The sequence below is a fragment of the Solanum pennellii genome, chromosome 12 (assembly GCF_001406875.1).
Source record: "Solanum pennellii chromosome 12, SPENNV200".
NCBI lineage: Eukaryota > Viridiplantae > Streptophyta > Magnoliopsida > Solanales > Solanaceae > Solanum > Solanum pennellii.
Genome location: NC_028648.1, coordinates 1,511,248 through 1,519,960, shown reverse-complemented (window position 1 = coordinate 1,519,960; position 8,713 = coordinate 1,511,248).

The following is an 8,713-nucleotide window of genomic DNA, read 5'->3' as shown; positions in this document are numbered from 1 at the left end:
TTTAAAAAAAATAATTTAAAACGTCTTCAAAAACTCGTTCTTTTTAAATTTCAACTAAATTTATGATTAAACGCTAACAGAATATATGTTGCATAGTTTTTTATCCTTCCTTCCAACTTTATGTGGTTTCATAAGAGATATTTACTATTTCCCTATTGTATATTTTCCTAATTACCAAACAAATCATTTAATTTTCATTGATATTTTGGTATGAACTATTTCCTACTATTACATGTAAATTTTTGGTTGAAATTGCACAAGACACCATAGTACTCTATGGTAGGTACACTTTTAACTTGTGCCTTTGATACATTTCTCTAGTTGCGGAAAAAAAAACATTTCTCTTTTAATGAATCTTACACGATAAAAATTTGAATTTAATAAAACTCGTATTGAATTAAAAGAAAAATTGAATTTTTTAAGCCATGTATTTTCTTAATCTAACTCAGCCACCAATAATTCTATAATAATAACATCACAAAGCCTCCATATATCACATGAAAAGTAATTGAATTTAATCCATAACATTATATTACTATTATTATAATCATATAATACAATAACTTTTTAGATTTTTTTTTCCCTCTCAATTTAATGGTTTGCATGTGACTACCTATAGTTTTAGCTTTTATCTTATTAGTACTAAAATAATTGTCAAGTACTCTTTCAAATCATATGATTCATTTGACAAGTTCTCTATGCCCCTCATGAGATATCTTAGGTAGCTTGTTATTGATCTTTGGGTCCATTGTCCAAAGTATAAATGATAAAATATAAGTTTAATTCGAGTTTAATTTAAATAGATTAAAATAGATAAAATTTTATTAAAGTTTAATATGGTTAATGTATATATATTGTGTCGAAATAGACTAAATGATGAATCATAATCTATTCTGTTCAGACCATAATTCAATCTATCGCCCTTTTTGATTTGCATTTTGAAAGAAAAATATAAAATCCAATTTTTTTCTTAAATTATATATTTAAGTTCCTTGAAATTTCCTATTTACCAAATTTAGTTTTGTATGTTAGAATTTAGGTTGCATTATTTGATCAAATTATACTCAATAATTCATAGATATTTCTAGTTTGATTCCTTGAGGCAATCACACAAATCAATCATAGTTTAAATTTGAATATTTTTTTATGTTCTATACAACGTTAGGTATTCGAATGAAACTTATTAATTCCTGAATTATACATTGAAGGATTCATTTCTGGATACGATATTACTCTTTAACATTATTGTTCAAAAGCATTTCTTTGGTGTGTTACAGCCTAGAGGAAAGAACTAACTACTTCTCCATTGTGTTAAAAAATATTATCATATATATTTACTTAAATTGTTTAATCTTAGTAGTCAAAATTCTATGAACAAATAATTTGAAAGTGGTTCATAAATTATTATTATTATTTCCTTTAGTTTAACATAGTGTAATTTGTAAGAGAATGTTCCAAACTTCCAATCATATCCAATCATTTGATTCCTTCTAAGGTATCAAATATGATTTTTCAATTTTTTGTTGCTAAACTTAGCTGGCTATATACTTTTGTTTCATCTTTTTGGCTGTTTTTAGTATTTACATTAAGTATTCTTTTCTTGTTTCTTTTATTTTTCTTAAATGAAAATATACAATTATTATAATTATGTCCAGATATACGTTGACAAGAGCGCAACATATGATAGATAGATTAACGTTTATTGTAGGTTCGAATTTTACCTGTCACAAACAAATGTCTGATAGTTAAGTAGAGAATGACTAAGAAATAGATTTATTATTCATCAATTTTCAAATCGAGTAACATTGGTCATCGGTATTTCTTGTTCTTAGTACTTTCTTCTTGTGTTAATTTCTTGATTTTATAAATTCTTGTGTAAAAATAATGCTATAACTATGCCCCGAAACTATAACAGTAAGAGCACAATATGTTATGTGTAAATTAAACATGTGTCATGAATTTAAATCTCATTTACAGATAAAAATTTAACACTTAATAAGTATAAAATGATAGAAGATTGATTTATCATTCAATAATTTCAGATAACATTAGTTAAATACATAAGACATATCATAGGCTCGAATTTTATCACAGACAAATTTTGAATAAAAAAATAATACAAAGGGACGAGTCCATCATTCACTAATTTCCAAATTGAGTGGGAACTTAAGCAAATGTTTTAGGCTCAAATAATGCCACAAGACAAAAACTTGACATCTAAATAAAGACCAATGAATGATAAAGATATTGATCTATATATTATTCACCGATTTCTAAACCGCGTGAATTAAGCATATCGATAGAGGAATGATCCTAATTATTCATCGATTTTCAAACCGTGTAAAATTAGTCCTTGGATATTTCTTGATTATTAAACAATAGTACAATTATATTATCATAACTAAACTATTTGGTGATGGATTTATTTATAATTTTTAATAATGTAAGATTGACAAAAGAATATGGGCCTATATCTTCTTAATTCTTAGCAACTACCACATGGTTTCAACAACTTTAAGATATTATGGGAATAATGGTATATACACTAAGATGTTTGTGTATGTGTCAAAAATTAAAATTAGTTAAATGAAATGGGATTATTGATCAAGTCCAATGAATTGAAAGATAATTATATTCTTTTGTTTATAATAATTATAATTAGCCACATATTAATCTATATTATTCTAATTTCATTTTTGTAATAATATACTATTTGGTTTCATACTTGTACCAAATTATTTAATAAAGTATTTAATTAAACTTTCAACGTATATAGAACAAAGTAAAACAACTCCCCTAAAGTATTTTTTTTTTGGGGTGGGTGGGTATTAAAAATAAGAAATTAAAGAAGGTAATACGTGTTTCTTTTCAAGAACATATTTTATCTCCAATATAGCTGTATAATGAAGAGTAAAGTAGTATATCAAATTATCAATCAATCTCATATTTTAAGGAAAAATATCTTATTTTAAAAATTATAAATCTTATAAGAAAAATGATTTATAATTATATTATTACGTGACCCGATAGTTTAAAAGGTCTATTGGTATACTACTTAAATTCTTTAATAATGTGATCTCTGCTGGTGAATGATGGGGAAAAATCTTCGAGATCAAAATTTAAATCGCAATAAAAAATAAAAAAGAATATTATTCTTTCTCATCGATCTATTCTAGGTTACATCATTAAAAATAATAATTTTACTCTATCTCACATTATTAGAAAATTACTAATTTTTACAGATATTATATTGAAATTCGATTCGTCAATAAAAATTGTTCCACACAAAATTTGTCAAAAATTCATATCATAATGAATTTCATATAAGATTAACATCATTTTATAATGACAATTAATAACAATATATATATATATATATATTAGATGATAAATATTCGATAAAATAATATATCATAATTAATGGAAAGACAAAGTGGGAGCCAAAAAATCATATGAAAATTGTTATGTGAAAATATATATATGGGTCCCAAAATTGTGTGGCAAAAAATAAAACTTTTGGAATTGAAAGGTTGCCTCCTCTACCGACGAAAATAGAACCAAGAATATCGTGAAATAAGTTAACACCACAAACATCAAGGCTCCTCTATGTTTTTACTCTTGATAATCGTGATGTTCGAATCAATATTTTACGTATTACAAATAATTTTATGTGATAATATTTATCATCTTCTATCAATAATAAATATTAATATTTTGACTAGTTTTATGGGGTATTTCATACTTGTTATCTTTCGTTTGAGAAATATACGAGGCAATTTTATTAAATTTGATTTATGATATTCGGCCTACTTCTTTGATTACTAGGTTACACTCTGTAAATTTCTTTATGTTGTTTTCTAGTCACCTTCGATGTTTGTATTAAATGTATTTTAATTAAGCGATAAATTAATGGGAGAATGTGAATAAGTCGACTATAATTAAATAAAAGGTACGCATGAAATATATGTCATGTATATATTGTTTTGATGTTATATAATCTTTTTTCTTTTTCAATTTCTATTTTTCCTAAAGCAATAATATACTAAAATTTACTTTCCAAATATATTCTTTTTTTACTTTTTTAGATATTTCTTTATATGGCTGACTCTTTTTTTTTTCCCACCTAACAATTTAAATTAATTGTCCCCAACTTTACATCAACCAAACAGTACTTCTGCTTTTGTTATGGCCATTATACTTATTTTGAACTTTGACCAATATAATGCTACCCCCCACCCCCACCCCACCCCCACCACATTTTTAAGAAATGTGTATATATAATATTTGATGAAAGGTAAATCAATTTAACATATGATATTATTGAAGGTGAATTTAAAATTTAAAGATGTTCGAAACATGTATTAAAATAATTTATAATAGTTATATTTTCGAGTTGGGAATGAATGAGGGTAATCTAACACAAACAGAACAACAAACTAGATCAATTGCTCCAATCATCCTTTGTATATATTGATGTTCAATCAAATATATATTCATCTTTTAGAGTGTATATATACGTCTATTTGTTTGAGATTGTCAAGATTCGATCATCTTCTACCTTTTATACGGATCGATCTCAGGTTATTATCGTGTCTGAATTATACTTACACATCTATAATTACGTTTTCAAAATATAAAAAAACAGACATACAAAGAAATTAAATTATTCAATATTTATTATATATATATATATATAAATAACAATAATTTTAATTTTTTATATATAGTCTAATTCTTTCACAACGGAGATTTTCGATAATTTTGACCTTATAAAGACTTTTTATAAATTGAAAAAAAAAAGTGTAGAAAACTCCATGCATGCATGAGTTAGTAATACACAGCTGGAAGTGCCAGCTGGCAATATTTTTTATCTTAAATGACAACGTGGCATTGACTTGGAATTTCCTTTGATAATAATGTGTCTTTGATATTATCGTTAGCAAATTATTTCGTATTTGATCTTATCATAAAAAAGTGTTCAATTTTTATAAGATTGAATTAGATTGTTATTCAAAAAGCTCTCTCTATATATACGTCTATAGATTATAAAGATTGTTTTATTTTATTTCATTTTTAAAAAATTTAGAAAAATATTTAGTCGCTATTCTTTGGATGGGTTGACTGAGTCAACTTTTGTGATGTAGCTTGTAAATCAAATTTGAAATAGGAATTGCACTCGATAAATTGATGGAGACATTAATTCCGCACTTTTCTTTAATGTATTCAATTTTTTTTTAAAAAAAAAATTATAAGAACAAAATGTGACGACAAAGAAAGATTATTCAATTTTAGTAATAGTTTTTAAAATATAATAAAAGTTCTTTTCTTGTATTTAATTAAATTGTATCGCGTAAATTTAAACTGATCGAATAAGATTGGTCCCATTTCCCCCCTTATAAAGCGTCGATCCAGCTGTGCAAGACGCGTCACGTGTGGGTCCAACATAACCTTTATTTCGTATAGTTTTTGCTAGTATTATGTGAACTTATCCACACATTTGCAAAAGTTCTTTTTTTTTAAATTTTATTTTTGGCGTACGTGTATTTGATATTTATATTAAAATTTAATTAAACTCGAATTAGGTTGTAAGGAGGGTAAAGCATTTTCGAATAAAGACGACTGCTTATTTAGTGGTAGGACTTAAATTCAAAACACCTGATTAAAGATGAAGTAATGCATATATTTGCAAGTTGCATATATATATATATTCACTCATACATGTTTTCGTTATATTTTAACTGTTATTTTAGTTCAATAATAAATTATTTAATGTAATTTCATGAGTAATGTTTGAAGATAATAAAATATTGATCCGATGTACTGCAATCACAGATATTTAATAACTTCTATCTATATTATATACATGTATTAAGAAAATATTTATCTGTGAATTACCTTATCATTGTATATTAACTTGAAATTATAGTAAAAATTCATAAGTTTCAAATTTTAACTTCGTTCGTAAATGTATTCAGACTTTATCCCGTTTTATGAGGATAAAAAAGATGTTTCTGATAAATTATTGGATCTATTCATAATTGTTAAAAATAATAAATATTAATATAATTTATTAAATTATCTTATAAATAAGATATTTTTCAAAATTAAAAGTATGTTGGAAACCATTATCAGATTTAATCATCAAATTTTAAAATATTAATTATTTTGGGATAATTTTCTTAAGCTAAAGCAATAATTAAAGTGGGTAAGATGGGGTATATGTATGTATTACACATAAATAAGGTAGTTATACCTTACATTTGCAAATACAAAATTGATTTTTTGAGTCAAAGTTCAAAATTAATAAATATCCAATATACTCCTGTTTGAAATAGTGAAACTTATTCGACTATTATTACAAAAAAAATAAAAAAATACCCTCATTGTAAATTCATGTGACTTTTTTTTAATTGGTCTAAAATTAATATTATTTTTCTTCTAATAAAAAACAATATGAAATGTTCTTCCCTTTTATCTTACTTCCATATATTAGCCTTATCACTAATAACTATTTTTTATTCGATGCACTTTAAAATTTATTGTGATAAAATGATTTATAGTAATATAAATATCTAATACTTGTTACGTTTGAATTATAAATTTTAAATCAATTATTTTTTTTCATATAATATAAATTAAGATGAGGAAAAAATATTTTTATTCACGTAACAAATGAAGGCGGCACGAGTTTGATCGCATACTTTAAATTGTAATCATTTAATATTAATTTATAACTCAATAATTTAAAAATATTTATAACTTAAATTTATGAATTTCAAATTTTGATACCAAATATGGTGAGGATTATGTGTACCTAAGCACAACATATATTGGCAAGCCTAAGTAACAAATGACTCTTAATGAAAGAAATTAATAGTTATTTATATTAGAGTCCGATTAGATATAGATATACTTAAAAAGTTTTATATTAACGTAAAATGCTACCTAACAAAGATGAGTATTTAAGAATATTTCAAATCCCAAACTTTTAATTAAGAAAAATTTTTATCATTCCACCATGATTCTTTTCGATTATTCTTACTTAATTGATGTTTGATGAAGCTTTAATTTCAAGCTAATTTGTGTCAATTCTTAAGTTTCCATCAACCAGTTCTTGTCTTTTTATCATGATGATGTGATGATTACTTTGTTTGAATTTCATTTTCACTCATTATCGATGGATAAAAAGAAAAGTTTATAATCGACTTTATTACAAGGGTAAAATTAGTGACAACAATATTTGAATATTACTTTTTGTTATTACTTAATAATGTTTGGTAGATATATGAAATAAGTCATTTATATATAAAATTAATGTGTTGTCTGGTTGATAATGTAGAATTTTGTATATTAATAAATATATAAGTTAAGGAAAATTATATATATATATATATTATTTTATACATGATAGAAAGTGAAATAACTAAATTACTAAAATAACTGTATAGTTCAAATTAACTATCAAAATGACTTTGTGAAGTGTACAAATATCGGATTTTCTTAATTTGGAATAGGAATCTTGATGACAAGTCGTGTGTATGGTTGTTCATGAACATAAATGAAGTAGGATAGAAGAATATCATCGGGAGGGTAACAATGTATCAGAGAGGGAATATAATCTCTAGAGGAAAAAAATGTATTCAAGAAAGAAATAGGAATATATCAGTGACATGAGAGTGATATATTTTTGAGAGACGATTTTTTAAATTTTTGAAGATTTTAATAAAGATAAGATATATATTTTAATTTTTATTTCATATACTAAGTAGTTTCTTTTGATCTAATTAAATCTTTCAAAATAAAAATTATTTTTGCCAATGAAAGACAACATATATTTGTAATATAATTAAGGTAAATGCAAACTAACATGATTCCACCATCATTTAAAAAAAATAAATCTATAGTGTATCACCAAAAGTATATATTATAATGATATTAGTCATAATTTCCCACGCAATATAAATTAAAAAATTATTTTTCCTTTTTTTTCTTCCTTCCGTTATTTCCTTATGTTACGCAAAAATGTTTGCCGCGTAATATATATTTTTTTCGTTTATCGATATGAAAAAGTTTCCACTAATGATACTAATTGTATAATTTTTAAATATTTAGATTGACTAAATCATTTTAATTAAAATTAATATTTTAAAAGTGAAAAATATATATATTTATTTCGAAACCAAAAAAATAGTATAGTTGTTAGAAGAATTGATAAGTCAATTTCAATGTTGTTATTACGCGTTACGTTATTGCCAAAAACAGTTCATTAACTGGCCTTCCACTTGTTTGACATTTTGTCAAATTTTATTTCTTGATTTTTCATATTTATTTTAAAAAATATTAATTTAAATTTGTATTTTTAATATTTAAATTGATGTAACGTGTACTATTATATAAAAAAGATAGAGATCAATTTACCTCCGTCAATATCTTTTAATCGTGATTATATATCACATCAAATTTATTTAATACAACATATATTTTTAGTGATCTATAAGTTGTTAAATCGCAATAGATTTATCCATTACGACACTCAAAAATAATAACTATAAATTTTCAAAAGAAAAGGACTCATTTATATGGGAAATACTCCTTAGGGATATAAAAACTTTCTAAAATCAAAATTTAATTTTTTATTTATTTATTTTATCACAATTCTTATCGATTACATTTTATTACTCAAAAAATAAAAGATTTTATATATTTTTCTTAA